Consider the following 16,166-nt stretch of genomic DNA (forward strand, 5'->3'; position numbering starts at 1 on the left):
GGCAGATAAGCAAAGTTTTGTTTATTTTAAACTAGCTGACCCGGCGAACTCTGTTCCGCCTTAAAGGCAATAAATAAGCCATCGCAATTTTTCCTTATTTGCTCACCGTTTAGACCTACCCTGGACTACGACAAACATTTTAAAACCGAAATCAGCTCAATCGGCCCAGCCGTTCTCGAGTTTTAATCAGACTAACGAACATCAATTCATTTTTATTTATATAGAATAGATAACAAAAATATCTTAATCGTGTAGCTATCTATCAGAACTGAAAAGAAAAATATGAATGAAAAATTCTGAAAAATAAAACTTGAAATGAATGAGCTGAAGATATTATTTTAATCTAAAAACTTAGACCGAGGTGCACTTCATCAAAACTACTAAAGGCAGTCATAAAACAGAGTTTGCACTTCCATACCGCCTCGACGAGAAGTTTTCTTGTATAAATTTCAATTAAAACCTGTAGTGTGGAGGTGCTCATTATACGAGTACCGCATCGATAAGTCGGGTGGCCATTAAGATCTTGCCTGGCGAACGATCCCACATATGAATTTCGTTTTGAATCTGTTCGTTCGTTCGTTTCAGCCGAATGACGTCCACTGCTGGACAAAGGCCTCCTCCAAGGTTTTCCACAATGAACGGTCCTGCGCTGCCCGCATCCAGGCACTTCCCGCGACCTTCACCAGATCGTCGGTCCACCTAGCAGGAGGCCTGTCTACGCTACGTCTTCCAGCCCGTGGTCGCCACTCGAGAACTTTTCTGCCCCAACGGCCATCGTCTCTACGAATCCCCGCCCTGAATCTGTTACTTTAGTTATATTTTAGTTAGATTATATTTTGACATCTCTACTGAGGTAAACCATAAATTTGTTTTACTTCGTGAATATCGTTTTGTTATTTTATTTGGTTAGGAACTAGCTAGATAAACGTTTCATGGATTAAATACAGCAACATTCTAATCTGCTTTGTCTAACTTAGGTACTCCGCTATAAATTATATCTCTAAAAAACTTAAAAGGATAATATTCATTTAAATGATCACGGTTGACAGTGTTCACAAATGCAGTCGGGCAAATGTATCGTATTACATATTATGCAAATTATGCGAATTTAAAGCCAAGCAGGCGTGCGGTGTTCGTTACACACCGTGTGCGGCGGCCATCAAACATTCATCCGCGGACCGTCCCACTCTCTATTCACGCCTCTCCTGAGCCCGAGCACTGCGAGGTGCCACAGGCCACAGTACAAGAAGGCACAAAATGGCCACAGGTTTTGTCACTTTTGTGACTAACCTTACAGTGAACTGTTTATTATGTGTTTGGAGTTGTATCAATGAATAGTTATAATCTAAATATATTTAACTCAAAGGTGACTGACTGACTGGCTGACTGGACGGATCGGGCTGAAATTTGGCATGCAGGTAGATGTTACGACGTAGGCATCCTAAGAAAGGATAGCTAAGAAAGGATTTTACGAAACTCCACCCCTAAGGGGGTAAAACGGGATCCACGCGTACGAAGTCGCGGGTGGCCGCTAGTTCACTATAAAGTACATTAAATTACAGTAATAAAATACTTCGCTGGATTTTGGATTTTCAAAGAAAAAACATTGCTTACTTCTTGGAAATCCGTACACATTTCCCAAGTAAAATACCATGAATGAAACCAACCCCAGAATGTAGAAAATACGTACCAAAAATATCTTACATAGCATATTTACCGTTACAAAAATGAAAACTAAGACACTAATCAAAGTAAGAGCACGTCTATGGCGGCTCGCCTTCTGCGAAGTAATCTTGTTTGGCCCGGGGGAGCTGGACGACAAATATTACAATAGCACGTGGTCGAGGACGCGGCCGACTAGTGCTGGGACGATCCGAGTCTCTTCGGTGACTTCAGTCTTAATCTCAGGGACTACATAGTGGAGAATCCGAAAGTATTTGACAAAACTCACAACTTAAAAACGAACCCTGAGATCTATGCTAATAATCCTTTTAAGAATGTATTTTACACAGACTGATAAAAAGTTACATGGTGTAGATAAGGTTTATCTTCAAACTAAAAAGATTGTACACACAGTACTTGTAGCTGATTGGGCAAAAAAGGCTCCCTGAGCGTATTAATTTAATTACTCCAAACAATTAAAGACATTTCTGATTTTGAATCAGACAAGTGACACTTTTTAAAAGAAGTCGAATCATCAAGTCAGCTTTTTTTAGGATTCTCAAAACTAAGATATTTCCCCGAAAAGTAGACAGTAATAGTCCTTTTGAAGGGTCTCGAAAGATTCGAGACCCGATTTGTTCCCAGCTCTATATCGGTCAGGTATAATCGGATAAAGGCACTGGCAATCTGTCCAATTTGCGCCCACTCAAAGATTATACAAGTCATGTCAGCCGAGAAAGCTTTTTACGGACTTGAGCAATACTGTAACATGCTACTGGATATGTCGTTAATTTGAAGTCATCTTATTGGCAAATCTAAGTCTAACGAAAAAATATTTTGCTTTACTAATACTGCCGTATTTTAATTAATTTATTAAAAATCAGTAAACAGACTGACTTCGAAACTTTTACTGACAAAAATTTCAGAGATTCCCTTTCATTCATTCAAATGTCAATTAATTAACTGATTTGAATTGGAAAATTTGATGAAAGACAGAGTTAAAAACTTCTCAGAAGTTTATTTAATTCAAAGATTAAACTATACCTATAGGTACCTGACGTTCAGATTTTGTTAAAACATAAAGTATATTAGGTACTTTATCTTAGGCACATTAGTATAGAACCACCATGGGTCATGTATACATATTCAAAATCAAATCAAATGTAATCAATCATTCGCACAGATTATCGGAAATGTTGTGATTTCTCAAAGGTTCCCCGAAGATACATCAAAGGTGGCACAACAATGCAGGACCCTGTACTCAAAATGGACGGTATCATTTACTATTTAACGGTCCAACGAGTCCTTTGCGATCATTCGGAGAAAAATTCGAGTTAGAATACTCGAAATCTTAAGTTTCGTTCGATGTTTTCGTTTCTCATCCGAGACAAGTGACCCAGTTCGCCGATTAAATGAAGTGTGAAATGAATATAACACTTTATGACTTTATGGAAATAGGCAATTCAAGCTGGCCTGGAGAACTCAGAGCTTCGAATAAAAATTTAAGAATAGCTATTTCAGGATTAAATAAATTGTCTTCGTGTCTGAATGAATAATACCTACTGAGTGGGTAGGTATCCATTGCTACTGCTTGGATTTAAATCTGTAAATAGAAATATTTATTTGTCTTTGAATAGGGTGTACAGAAGATCCGTTAGTTCATAGGCTCAGAAGGTTTCTAAAGTTGGAAAACAAAACAAAAAGCATGTGGATATACCTATCTAATTATAATCATCGAAATGTTAAATGTTCCACTAACATTATCTATCCGACCGCCTTGTTTTTACGTATACGGAAGACTTATAATTCTTCAAGACTCTTTTAATCGACTTCAGGCGGATAATTGAATGAGACCCCTAAGGATTCCACGACCATTACGCAAAATGATTTCGATAAAACAATCTGATCTGTCTATCTCTTTCACTCGGGCTCAGATCTGGTGGATGAGGGAGATGGAGTGAGTCGATTATCCATAAATGATTTTGCAGAGTAGACCGCGAAGGGTGTTTACTCCGGCGCCGACGCGGCGAGTTAAATAATGCGTTTGTTTTCAGGAGCCGAATGGGAGAAGTTACCGCAGACCAGTTATTTAGGGCGCTAAATGAATCCATTGCAAAACTGTTTTTACATCTTTGCTAACTTTAATACATAGGTACTTTACGTAACTTTAATTTGAGCAGAAAACGCTATTCTAATTGTTGTTAGTAGACAAATAGTGTTAAAATACACACAGATGTCTCGGCCATTTCAAATTGAAGTTCGGGGTGATGTTTGTGTCAATTTACGTGGAGATGCTCATAAGTTATTTATTATTCGAGTCCAAAGGCGGACTTGGGTGACATTGGGCGAAAGTCAAACTTTCTTAGAGCAGTCACAATATGCACGGCTTTTAGAAACTTTCAACTCAAATTAAGTATTAACACCTTAGAATATCACAGGTTTTTAAGCAGGGCCAGTAATTAAATTAGTACCTAATTGATACACAACTGAGAAAGGAGGATGAGGAATTGTGAAAAAGAGCAGAATTTCAATGATAAAGTCAAACCTAGATTATTTTCAACTTCTACTAGGTAGTTTCATCGCAGGCTATAAGCCATGCTAAGGCACTGCTTTTGAAATTACATTTGCACAGCTGAAAGACTCGGCAGTCAAAAGAGCCGTAAATTTAAAGGACATCCAGCTGAATTTTTGATGGGCATCCTATCCGCGCCGGCGCCGGCGGTCCTCCCTAGTAATCCAGGATTGCACTAACAAACTCTCATTAAAACTATTTCGCAGTTAGTGCTGTGAATAAATGCATGCTGCAAGACTATAAACTTTAGTCTATAGGTAGTATAAGTTCTATAACAACTATAAATCTCTGAGCTGTCTCTTTACGCGCTCGCCATAACGTACTGCTCGACGACACTATGCCGTGATTTATTAAAACAAAACAATTTTCAAGTCTCCACATTTTTAAAGCACACACTCACCCTGTGGCTGCGGTAAATGGCAACTCATCCCATAATACTGGGCTTTATAAAACCAATATAAACGCCGTGTAAGTCAAATAAACATAGCTCGTTTGGGAACTACAGTAATTAAGCACAAGTTTCAGAAGCTCTCGTCCAGAATTTTAATGGCTATGCTTAAGGATGAATAGTCCACGCGTTTTGGGTAAATTTCAGTAAATAAGATCTTATGTAAACTCTATCAAGTTACTTTTATGAATCCTTTCCGGGAAATATTCACGAAAATAATATAAAGAGTCCCTTTCTCCGTATTTTATCTTCTGGATTAATGTATCGCAAAAATGAAAAAACTGGCCAAGTGTAAAATAAACGCGGCTACAAAGGGATATATTTTTATGTTAGTTAATTATTAAAAGTAGTCATAACAAACGGACGCAAAATCCCGTGAATAACTACTTAAGGTATTTTACATATTCCTTACCGACGAAAGCTAATATCTGAATATGTATATTATTACGAGTAGCTATTTAATAATTTCGCTGGGGTTGCTCTGAAACATTAAATTGCCAAAGTTTTCCCCATATTCTACGCTCAGAAGCATTAGTTTAATAAATGGAGTCAACAGTCTTTGTATTTTTCCTTAGAATTTTTCTATTGTGATAAAGTTTTGTGTTAAATTTATTTATTTAAACTTTTAGCTCACATACTGAAAATGCACTGTGGCGGACTTAATGCCGGGTGACATTCTCTGCCATGTTATCTAAATTAAACTAAATTAAGTTAAGCTATGTTTCATTTCGTTCGTTAATGCAACCCATAAAATGCTCCTTCACAACTCACCGCCTCATTTCGCCAGGCCAGGTGAAGCGTGGTCTCCCTGGCGAAATGATACGTGTGTGGCGATTTTCTTACGAGCACTGGCTTCGAATAATTCACAGGCTGTCGCCTGCAGCGCGTGGCACCGAGTTATAGTCCAAGGGACAGCGGCACAAACAATACATATTCGAAAGATATAATAAAGCTTTTTTGAATCGTAAATAATCTTCAGTTACTGGCACATCTGAAGACATATTTCGGCTACTCAAATCAGCGACGCCGACGTTCTGAACTATTTAATTATGAGAACCATGGGAATTATGGGAAAATAATTTGGATTTGGCCTCTGTTTTAGGTCAATAATATTTGTAAAACATATTTTACTTTAATTAGATTTGATGTTTCACATAGGTCACCTGTAATAATACTAACCTGTGCTCTATCTCTTAGAGCACGTTTCTTCGGCTCTCCAACGACACTTGGTCAACTTAGCTTTATGGAGCAGGAACCGGGTTTTGTGGCTCGCACTGAACTTCTGCCGATTAAAAGATTGCATTCAAATGGTCTTGGCTCCAAACCTGTATTCGAGGCTATCGCATTTGATAGCTTTGTGTAGAACATTATGTATTTATAAATACTTAAATAACATTATACTTTTATATCTATACAGGGTGTTAGGTAAATGGGTATATGAGCCGACACTAGCCCATGTTAACATGGTCATATAAATGGTATGGTGAAGTCAGAAATTTGATATCATCATTTTATTTTTTTAAATTTCCATACAAAATAAATTTTATAAAATCCGATTTGTATGAAAATTAAAATAATTAAAATGAAGATATAAATTTTCTGACTTCACCGTACCATTTATATGAACATGTTAACATGGGCTAGTGTTGGCTCATATACCCACTTACCTAACACCCTGTATATAAAAGAAAGTCGTGTTAGTTACACCACTTAACGGTTACCTCAAGAACGGCTGAACCGATTTAGCTGAAAATTGTCAGGGAGGTAGTTTAGAGCCAGGAGAAGGACATAGGATACTTTTTATCCCGTTCGAAATTAAAAAAAAAGTCTGCTTATTTATTGCCATTAAGGCGGAACAAAGTTCGCCGGGTCAGCTAGTTTTAAATACTTTTTAGTCCTTTCCACCACAGTGTATTATACAAATGCCGGCACGGCATTAATTAATCAGACCAGTCTTTTGTGTCAGAAACTACCTTGTAATTATATTTTAAAATCTTCAAAATGTTCGTAATGAATGCAAATGACAAATTTCGCTCTCTTGTTACAGGTAAGCAAGCTGCGTGTAATGATGAAGTATTACTTTTATTTCTACCCCCCTGCCGCCCCTCGTCTACCCACAAAGGAGGATGATCTACTACATTTGGTAAGCTTTAGTTACCTACAGTTAAGTAACGAAATATTATGGTGAACGATTGCATCGCCATACAATTACTTTTTGCAAAACCAAAAATATCAGATTTATCCACCTATTTCAAAGTTATTCAGGTCAAACTTTTAAGTTTTTAAATGGGCGTGTCTCTTGATCTTCAAGAAAGAAAGTCCACAATGGGCCATCTTTGTTGATGTTGGTTGTTCACTTAATCAGGTCGTTGGTGTGTGAGGCACTCGCTCGTGAGTGTTAGGGGCGTCGTTATTTTATCGCGTCCCGGTACTTGTCAGTTCTTTCTTGCCACAGCATCGGGTAAATTTCTTAAGAGGCCATTTCGGCTATATTTTCATTAGGCGCCGCGCCACAGTTGCGGCGGGAAGCGACACAAAAATTCAACACTTTACGACTTCACCACGAAGTTTATGACGGCCGTTGGGGTGAATGGACCGGTAATTTACCTGTTCACGGCTTGATACTAAAATACAATACGTACAATAACTTTATATCATATAATAAAATGAAAAATCTTCCAAAGAGTAAAATGAAATTTTATTATAACAAATGATAGTTTTAAGTTTATAACTTCTTATTTTATACACAACGTTCTAGTTATTAAAATTAAAAACGACTCTTAATAAAAATAAATCAAAGGCATGGCTACCAGTTATACTCGTATAATTTGTTAACTATGATTTTAACTTTAAGTCGCCTTTACAAAATCAAAATATGTTATCTTATTAATTCAGTGCTATTCAAGGAGCCTTTAAAAACTTAGTTTAATTAACTGTAGCCGTAAAAGCGTATTCATGAATTCGAGATCAAACGCAAAATCCCGTGAATAATTAGTTTTTTTTTTCTATTTCATTATGAATTAATTTCACTGGGTGTTGCCTATCTAGTAGCAGAGAGTTTAAAATAAATTATGAATTTAATATAAAAGTTATTTAAAGTAACAGTACTTACACGAAATTATTGCTTTATAAGTCAAATTTTTTATCTAATATTCTTTGGCAAAGATATTTATACTAATATTGTAAATGCGAAAGTTTGGATGTCTGTATGTTTGTTACTCTTTCACGCAAAAATACTGAACGGATTTTGATGAAACTTTACAGTATTATTGTTTATAACCCAGAACAACATATAGGCTATAATTTATGACGATCTATGACAAACGAAATTTCACACGGGTGAAGCCGCGGGCAAAAGCTAGTTTATAATAAAAATAAATCAAGTTCATTTTGTTGGTCGAATCTTAAAAAATACATATCTCTTAGTACTTGCGTGAAAGTTGAAACAAAATACGTCATTTACTACTTACCCTCCGACACAAAAATAAGTATTATGTTTAGAAAGGGAACTCTTTTCTAAGCCGTCCGTAGCTCGTACGCCGCTCCGCCGTGCGTAGTCACACTCGTACCATCGTAGTCGTAGCACAGTTTATTCAAACGCAGCTACGAATATCGCATTATGGTATTGTATTTCTCTCCACGTTTCGTAAGCTTGATTGTTAACAGTAATTCAATTACTTTTATTTTTGAATCGCACCTATCACGCGTGTCACTATGGGATTCTTTAATTCGATATTTTCAAAATTGTTGCGTTTCTAATGTAAAACTAAGGGTTTCTGCCATAGATTCCGTTGAGAGACCACATAATTATGACGCGACCAGTTTGAAACCGGTTTGAAATGGTCGCGTCATGTGTGGTCTCACAACGGAATCTATGGCAGAAACTTAGATGCAACTCAAAAGTAACTAGAAGTTGCAGTTTCCTTGCAATTGCGTTTCATCGTGTGTTCTGGGCCTAAGTGCTAGGTAGTAATAATGGTAAACTTGAACTCGATCGGCGCGCGAGTGATAATTAGTTACCTATGCCTCGACCCGTGCGGTGGGCTAATGCGCTCAGCCTGGCTTAGCACCTTCGCAAATGATTATTGGCTTACTTATGTCGCCTCGTCATTATGTCACGACTGCGGCCAGAACAATGTTGATAGGCAGGTATTGTATGTTGTGCGAATACATTAACCATTGGCCTAGATAGCATTAGTTGGCCTGTAAATACCAACCAAAAGTGATTGTACGTTTCAAATTCAAATTCAAATTCAAAATACGTTTATTGTGAACCACAGGTACATAGGTTGTCAAATTATAAATGGATATAGATCGGCTGCGTTCCGCCTTGAAGGCATACAATAGTTAGTGCTTAATTCTAGGGTTAAAGTTTATGCTGAAGGTTAGGTGCAAACATATTAAGTAATTATTCAGAATTTTTCAAATAATCGATCAATAAACAATTTGGTCCGTCAAAAAGTCACTAGTCTTATAATAACATTTTTCTGTCAAAAAATCACTAAGATTTCGTTTAAAAGATATCAGATCTTCAGAGTTTCGAATGGACTCGGGAATTTTATTAAAGATACGCGGTGCGTTGCAGAAGACACTTCCTTGAAGCAAAGCTGTCTTGCTGGCCACTGTACATAACTTGTGCTTGTGACGCTCTCTAGTTTTAAAAGAATATAAATCTAAATTAGTTTTAACAAACATTGCACACTCAAAAATATACAAGCATGGTACGGTCAAAATTTTAAGCTTTACAAAAAATGGTTTACATGAATCAGTCTGTTTCAGATTGTACATTGCTCGTATGCATCGTTTCTGAGCTCTAAACGCAAGGTCTTTGTCTGTTGAATTTCCCCAAAACATGANAAAAAATGGTTTACATGAATCAGTCTGTTTCAGATTGTACATTGCTCGTATGCATCGTTTCTGAGCTCTAAACGTTTAGTTAAATAGTAGGTGATTTTATTTTTTAAACTGCTCAACTTTATCATTCACTTAAACGCTAGTTATTTCAGCGAAATTTGATCATTCCGACAACTTGTTAACTAAGTTATTGAAGTGTTAAAATAAGTTTCAAATCAACTTGTTTAGTTGAATTGAGTACACTTTCTAACGTTTCTATTTAACCATCGTTATACAAGTGCTCATCAATTACTTAGTGTCAGTAACTTTGCTGCCTTGCTCTGTCATTTTGAATGATACTTAACAAATAATTAAAATTTGAAAAGCATAAAATTTCAAAAGTATTTTCTGCAAATAGGCTTTTGAAAAGTGCTTTTACACATCCAGTACTTATACTTTAAAAGTCTTTGGAGCCTAAACATAAATCAATAGCTTTCTTTCAACTGTGTCGCTCTACCATTCTATCCTGAGCAAGATATCATAAAGTGGAATATACCGATATAGTAGTGTAGCCTACACACTGTGTAGGGCCTAAGAATCTCCGACATCGATTCATCCTCGGCCGACCGCAAGCGTTCGTTAGTGGGATCGGCTGAGCGCCGCATGTCTATTGCCCATCGCTGAGGCCGTGAATAGCCCAGCGCTGAATGCTAATCGGGGCGGAGATCTAGGGGCATGCATTGTGATTCAAAAACCTGTACGTTACAAAGATATATCGTGTGTCAAGTCAAGAGATATTTCTCTAGGTGGTCTTTGATACAAAGCCAGGCTAATAAAATATGTATATTAATCATTGGATTTCACGATAAAATTAGCACCCCGATGCGTGATTTCCCTTGAGGTTTTGGTCTTAAAGTTGTTGACCCTGCTTTTAATGCTGACTGATTTAGTAAAGAACTAGTTTGTATTGTAATAGATGATGATTCCCTATCCACTAGTCAGATTTCTGAAAATATTTCTATTCATTCTATCCAAAGGCTTGCAGAATACATAAGTTCAGGAAAACTTATGTATCTAAACTCTATAGGTACATACGTTTGATGATTTTGAGCTAAAATTCACAGTTTTTAAGAAGCAGACATACTCAGCACTCGGTTGAATAGCGCTAGACTCCAGCTAGATTTACGGCAGTTCCAGAAACTTCTATACAATTTGTGTTACACGCACTCGCCTGACGCAGGATGGATAATAATAATATGCAGGAAGGACCCGGAGATTTGTGGGCTCATGAATATACGAGTGCCGCGATCGGGCGTGCGACGAGCGGCCTCCGATTCAATGTTACTGGGGATTTGAGCCTTCTCATTGGGTGCCTACATACATGTTATACTATAACACAAACTATGGTCACCTAAACTCTTTTAAAGTTTGTGCTAAGCTAACTAATCTATGCTATACTCTATACTTTAAACATTTGTTAAAAACACGAATCCACGGAGATTACAAAGAACTCACCAAATAAAATTCAAGTTACATTTTAGTTTTGAAACCGATTTTTGTTCAAATCGTGGCCAGCTCTTAAAAATAGAAGCAGCAATACACAATCATAATACAATAAACCTTAATCCAAAAGCCATAAAACCGTCTAGCGTTGTGTACAAAGGACACAAACAATATATATAAGATAAGCATACAATAGGAGAGACCTCGGTTTTATCGTTGATCTAGGTATTACAAGACATGGCCCCATTCTGACAAGGTCAGATGCTACCTTAGTCCATCCGAGTAGAAAGCATTTCCGTCTTCCTTCCACATTCAGGAATAGGGGAACCATCAGATGAATCAGTTAAGGACAAACATTTTTTATGAATAAATCATGTTAGTGTTTAGAAAGAAAGAAAGATACATTTATTAGGTACAATGGACATCACACAAATACAGGCAATTACATAGATATGACAGATTGACAGTGGCACATAATAATGGAAGAAGAAAAAAATAAAAACAAGAGTAAACTGAGCAGTGCCACCCATTCACCAATAAGATGCCCACTGCAACGGGACCCCACTCAGCATATGCCGTGACCCACGGTGACGAAGGCCACGGCGCTGGTTTTCAGTGTGCCCCACGTTTATGTTAACAATCAAAGTAGCTAGAATATGCGACAACTCTTTTGGTCTCTTGTGGGGATGGAACGTATGGCGCATCATACCTATATTTCTCCCTTGGCGCTACCCGTTGTTAAAGTAACAATCGAGGCCCACGTATGCACGCGTGTCTCTTTGCTAAGCGGGAGCCTTTTTGGCACAAAGTACCTACCTATATTTGTATACTAGCTGTGCCCGCGACTTCGTACGCGTGAAAACCCGTTTTCGAAACATTTTCAACCGACTTCAAAAAAAGGAGGAGGTTCTCAATTCGACCCGTATGTTTTTTTTTTCTATGTTTGTTACGCGATAACTCCGCCAATTATGAACCGATTTGAACAAATCTTTTTTCTGCGTATAGGTAATACCTCAAGGGTGGTCCCATTTAAATTTAATAATAGAAAAAACAACCCCCAAGGGTGATAAATTGGGGATGAACTTTTATACGCAATATCTCCGCCGATTATAAATCAATTTGAACGATTATTTTTTTTGTTGAATAGGTATTATCAAAAGGGTGGTTTCATGCGAATTTGAAGAAAATATTTCACCCCCAAGGGTGGAAAATTGGGGATGAACTTTTTTATACGCAATATTTTCAATTTTTAGTTTTTTTTTGTGTTCACGCATTTGAAGTCGGTTTTATTTTTTTAAAAAGTTAATTATTCATTATTGCTCTGCTCCTATTGATCGTAGCGTGATGTTGTATAGCCTATAGCCTTCCTCGATAAATGGGTTATGTAACACTGAAAGAATTTTTCAAATCGGAGTAAACAAACAAACAAATAAACTCTTCAACTTTATAATATTACTATGGATTTTAAGTCTGTTATTATTTTTGTTTATTTGAGTCGAATAAAGTTTTTTCTATTCTATCTATCAAATTGTTGTCGGTTCGCATTTTCCAATTTAAAGTACCAAATTTCGCAAGCATCCACCACAAAGGTTGCAGCCCCTACTCCCGGGGCGCTCGTTAAGGCGGCCGGAGTGGACACAAACGTCTCCGCTGACTCGATTAGCGCGGGAATGGCTGCCGAAGACGACTTGTGACTCGAGCGGCAGCAGTGTTGCATAACTAACGATGGACTAGCTCCCTCTTACTCGATACCTACTCGATTCATCATTGCCACGCTGCATTTCTATCGATAGTGTATCAAAAGTCTAAGGCTGAGTTGCACCACCTAATTTTGAACGTAACTATAACGATAACCGGTATATTTTGTATAGAGTTTGACAGATTTTTTACGTTTGTTGAAGTAAAAGCAAGATTATGCAATCGAGCGAGAAAAAATCATACAGGAGCAACTTATGATTCACTTTGGCTCTAATAAACTATTTCATAGTGAACAATATGGTTTTACCAAGGGTCGTTCCACCACCGATGCCGGGGTTGCACTACTTAAACATATCTTCGAGGCTTGGGAGAATTCTCAAAATGCACTAGGGGTCTTCTGTGATCTCTCAAAAGCTTTTGACTGCGTAGAACATCAAACGCTAATTCGCAAACTGCACTTTTATGGGGTGAAGGACTCGGCTTTGGATTGGATGGTGTTTTGTCTTCTGGGTCACCTGTGAAAATGGGAGTTCCGCAGGGGTCAATTCTGGGTCCATTCTTGTTTCTTATATACATTAATGATCTACCATATTTTGTTAAGGACTCTTGCGAAATCGTGTTATTTGCTGATGACACATCTTTGATTTTTAATATTGATAGAAGTAAAAATAACTTTGACGATGTAAATAATGCACTAACAAGAGTTTTAAGTTGGTTNGACAGTGGTGACTGAGTTTGTTGCGGCGCTTCTTCTCAGCACTTGCCAAATGTTGGTCTCGAAGCGCTGGTAGGGTAAAAAGATTATGAGACATGTAGAGGCTCCTTAAGAGCAAAATGACGATTTGTAAGAACTATTTATTAGTCTAAACAAATAAAGAAATTTTGACTTTGACTTGACTTTGACTTTGAGCGTAAAAGTTCTGTGTTAAATATGTATCTGGAACTCTTTTAAATTATAGTATGATCCTTCTAATGCTCCTAAATTATTAATTTCAAACATCAAAAGTAGGAACTCTTTATGCAGCTGTGAAGAAGGTTAATGCAATTTCTTCTCCGTTACTACGAGTAATACCTACAATAAAATAAATCGAAGATAAGTCATGCCTGTTCAATACTTTTGTAATATCATTAGACGCATGAGCAGCCTGTGCGCAAAAGCGACTATAACTAACCCAGCACTTATTTACAACGGCCTGCCGTGCGGATCCTGGGCGGGCGGATTTTTGCCGGCCGCCCATCCGCACACATGGTGTTAGGGCGGGCGGCATAAAAACTAACGGCTCTGTCCTTGTTTACTGGCTTTTATCTCTACTGCCTGAAACTGCCTTAACACAGTGTAGCAATGAACAGTCTGGTGTTAAAAAAATTAAAACAACCGAAACACTTTGGTGTTTCCGTTTGGTTATTCCGACTTAGGTAAATAAAAATGAAAGCAGCACGTGTTTTTTTATCCATAACGAAGAAGCTCCGTGGTTGAGGATTGAAGAGGTGAAGCTCGCTTCCACCTTCGGCCTAATCATCACTTACCATCAGCTGAGATACAGGCCAAGAACTTCCTCGTTGTTGATTTAAAAAGCAGCACGTGTAATTGTCAAATGATTGAATTCCAGATGCATCGTTATAATTCAATGCCTTCAAAAAAAGACCTCAATCGCAAAAATGCGCTTCGTAATATAAGAGGGATTGTCATCATAATTTATAAAGCCGAATTCAACTAAGAGTAAAAACCTGTTTCTCCAATTTTTACCCCAGCCAAATGCGTGACTAACATTTGTCATTGGTGTATGCGAGTATAGACTAATGGGTTCTACACTAACCATTCTCTATGTGCCCGAAGCCTAACATTCACGTTTTTGTGTGCTGTATTATTCAGCTACACGTCTAGGTCTGGTCCGCATCAGGGTTCGGTTGCCAGCGCCCTGCAAAACTGTTTATGCCTACAAATTTAGGGTTTCCGCCCTTATTTGGGTCGACATTCTCCTATTTCAATGTATAATACTATTTTATATAAACAGCTTGGATGTTTTATTCACTTCGAATTGATTTTTAGTTGAAAACCTGGTAGGTACAAGTTTACTTTTAATATTTTGACGTCAGAACTCGATTTTCATTTAAATTATTATTCTGTTATTGTTCATCATCATCATCATTTCAGCCACAGGACGTCCACTGCTGAACATAGGCCTCCCCCAATGACTTCCACATCGCACGGTTGGTAGCGGCCTGCATCCAGCGCCTTCCTGCTTTCCCTTTCTCGTCGGTCCACATTGTGGATGGACGTCCCACGCTGCGTTTTCCGGTACGTGTAATTTATTATTCTATTATTATTCGTTCGTTCGTTTCAGCCAAATGACGTCCACTGCTGGAAAAAGGCCTCCTCCAAGATTTTCCACAATGCACGGTCCTGCGCTGCCCGCATCCAGGCTCTTCCCGCGACCTTTACCAGATCGTCGGTCCACCTAGTAGGAGGCCTGCCTATTATTATTATTCTATTATTTTGATGATTTGGTGGGAAAGTCCTTTGTTGTCTAAGGTGTCAATAAATATGGGTTCACTTTAAAAAAATTACAAATTAACTATGCACTTATTTATTTAAGAAACCACAAAAGAGACTTAATATAGCTTGATCGTGCGATTCAATTGAACTAAGGGCTATTGACTTCAGAAACCAATTGTAATTTCAACAAACAAAGGGTTCACTAATTCTATGAATTGAAATCCAGCAAGACAAATATTGTATTCCAACACAGAATCCTTCAAAGTTTAACCTCGCTAGTTTCAATGTGCTCGGAGAATCCAATATGACTGCGCGCGTGAGCGACAGGTCCCGATTTGCACCAAATAACTGTCACGAATCACACTACTATTGAATTTAACTATTACATGCCCGCGCCACACGGGGTTAGTTTGAAGCTAGGGATGTTTTTTAGTAAACAGCCTAACAGCCGCTAAAATAAAACTATACGGAGTTGGTTAATACTCAATTAGTTAATATGAAACAGAATACATAATTTATTTATTTCACAACTGACGCATTACCTAAAGTTATTATCTGCTATCTAAAGTCAAAACATATTTGGTATGCCATTAGATTGGTAGATATAGCGAAAAATGTTCAACCTACGAGCATAAATCATCGTAATAGTTGTGCCGTTAGCTGATTACAGCCATACACTCTACCGTGCAAACACAAATCGGGATTGTTTAACTGCCTCTAGCTTGTAAACACATGATCCTAAAAGTTGCACAATCCAAACTGCGATTTGACAGCGCCGGGTTAATTGGCCACTCACGCAGGTTATGTCTGGCCCGTCCGGCACTCCGGTCGCCGGCTCCGGAACTTTTAATGCACACCCGGGTAATGAGGGCGCACATGTTGTGGATCCGGATAATGGACGGTATAGATGGGCTTTCGACGCACTCGATCTCGCGCGACAGTCTGTCGTTGTT

Source organism: Ostrinia furnacalis, unplaced genomic scaffold, assembly GCF_004193835.3.
Source record: "Ostrinia furnacalis isolate ACB-3 unplaced genomic scaffold, ASM419383v2 OfSCF7368, whole genome shotgun sequence".
NCBI lineage: Eukaryota > Metazoa > Arthropoda > Insecta > Lepidoptera > Crambidae > Ostrinia > Ostrinia furnacalis.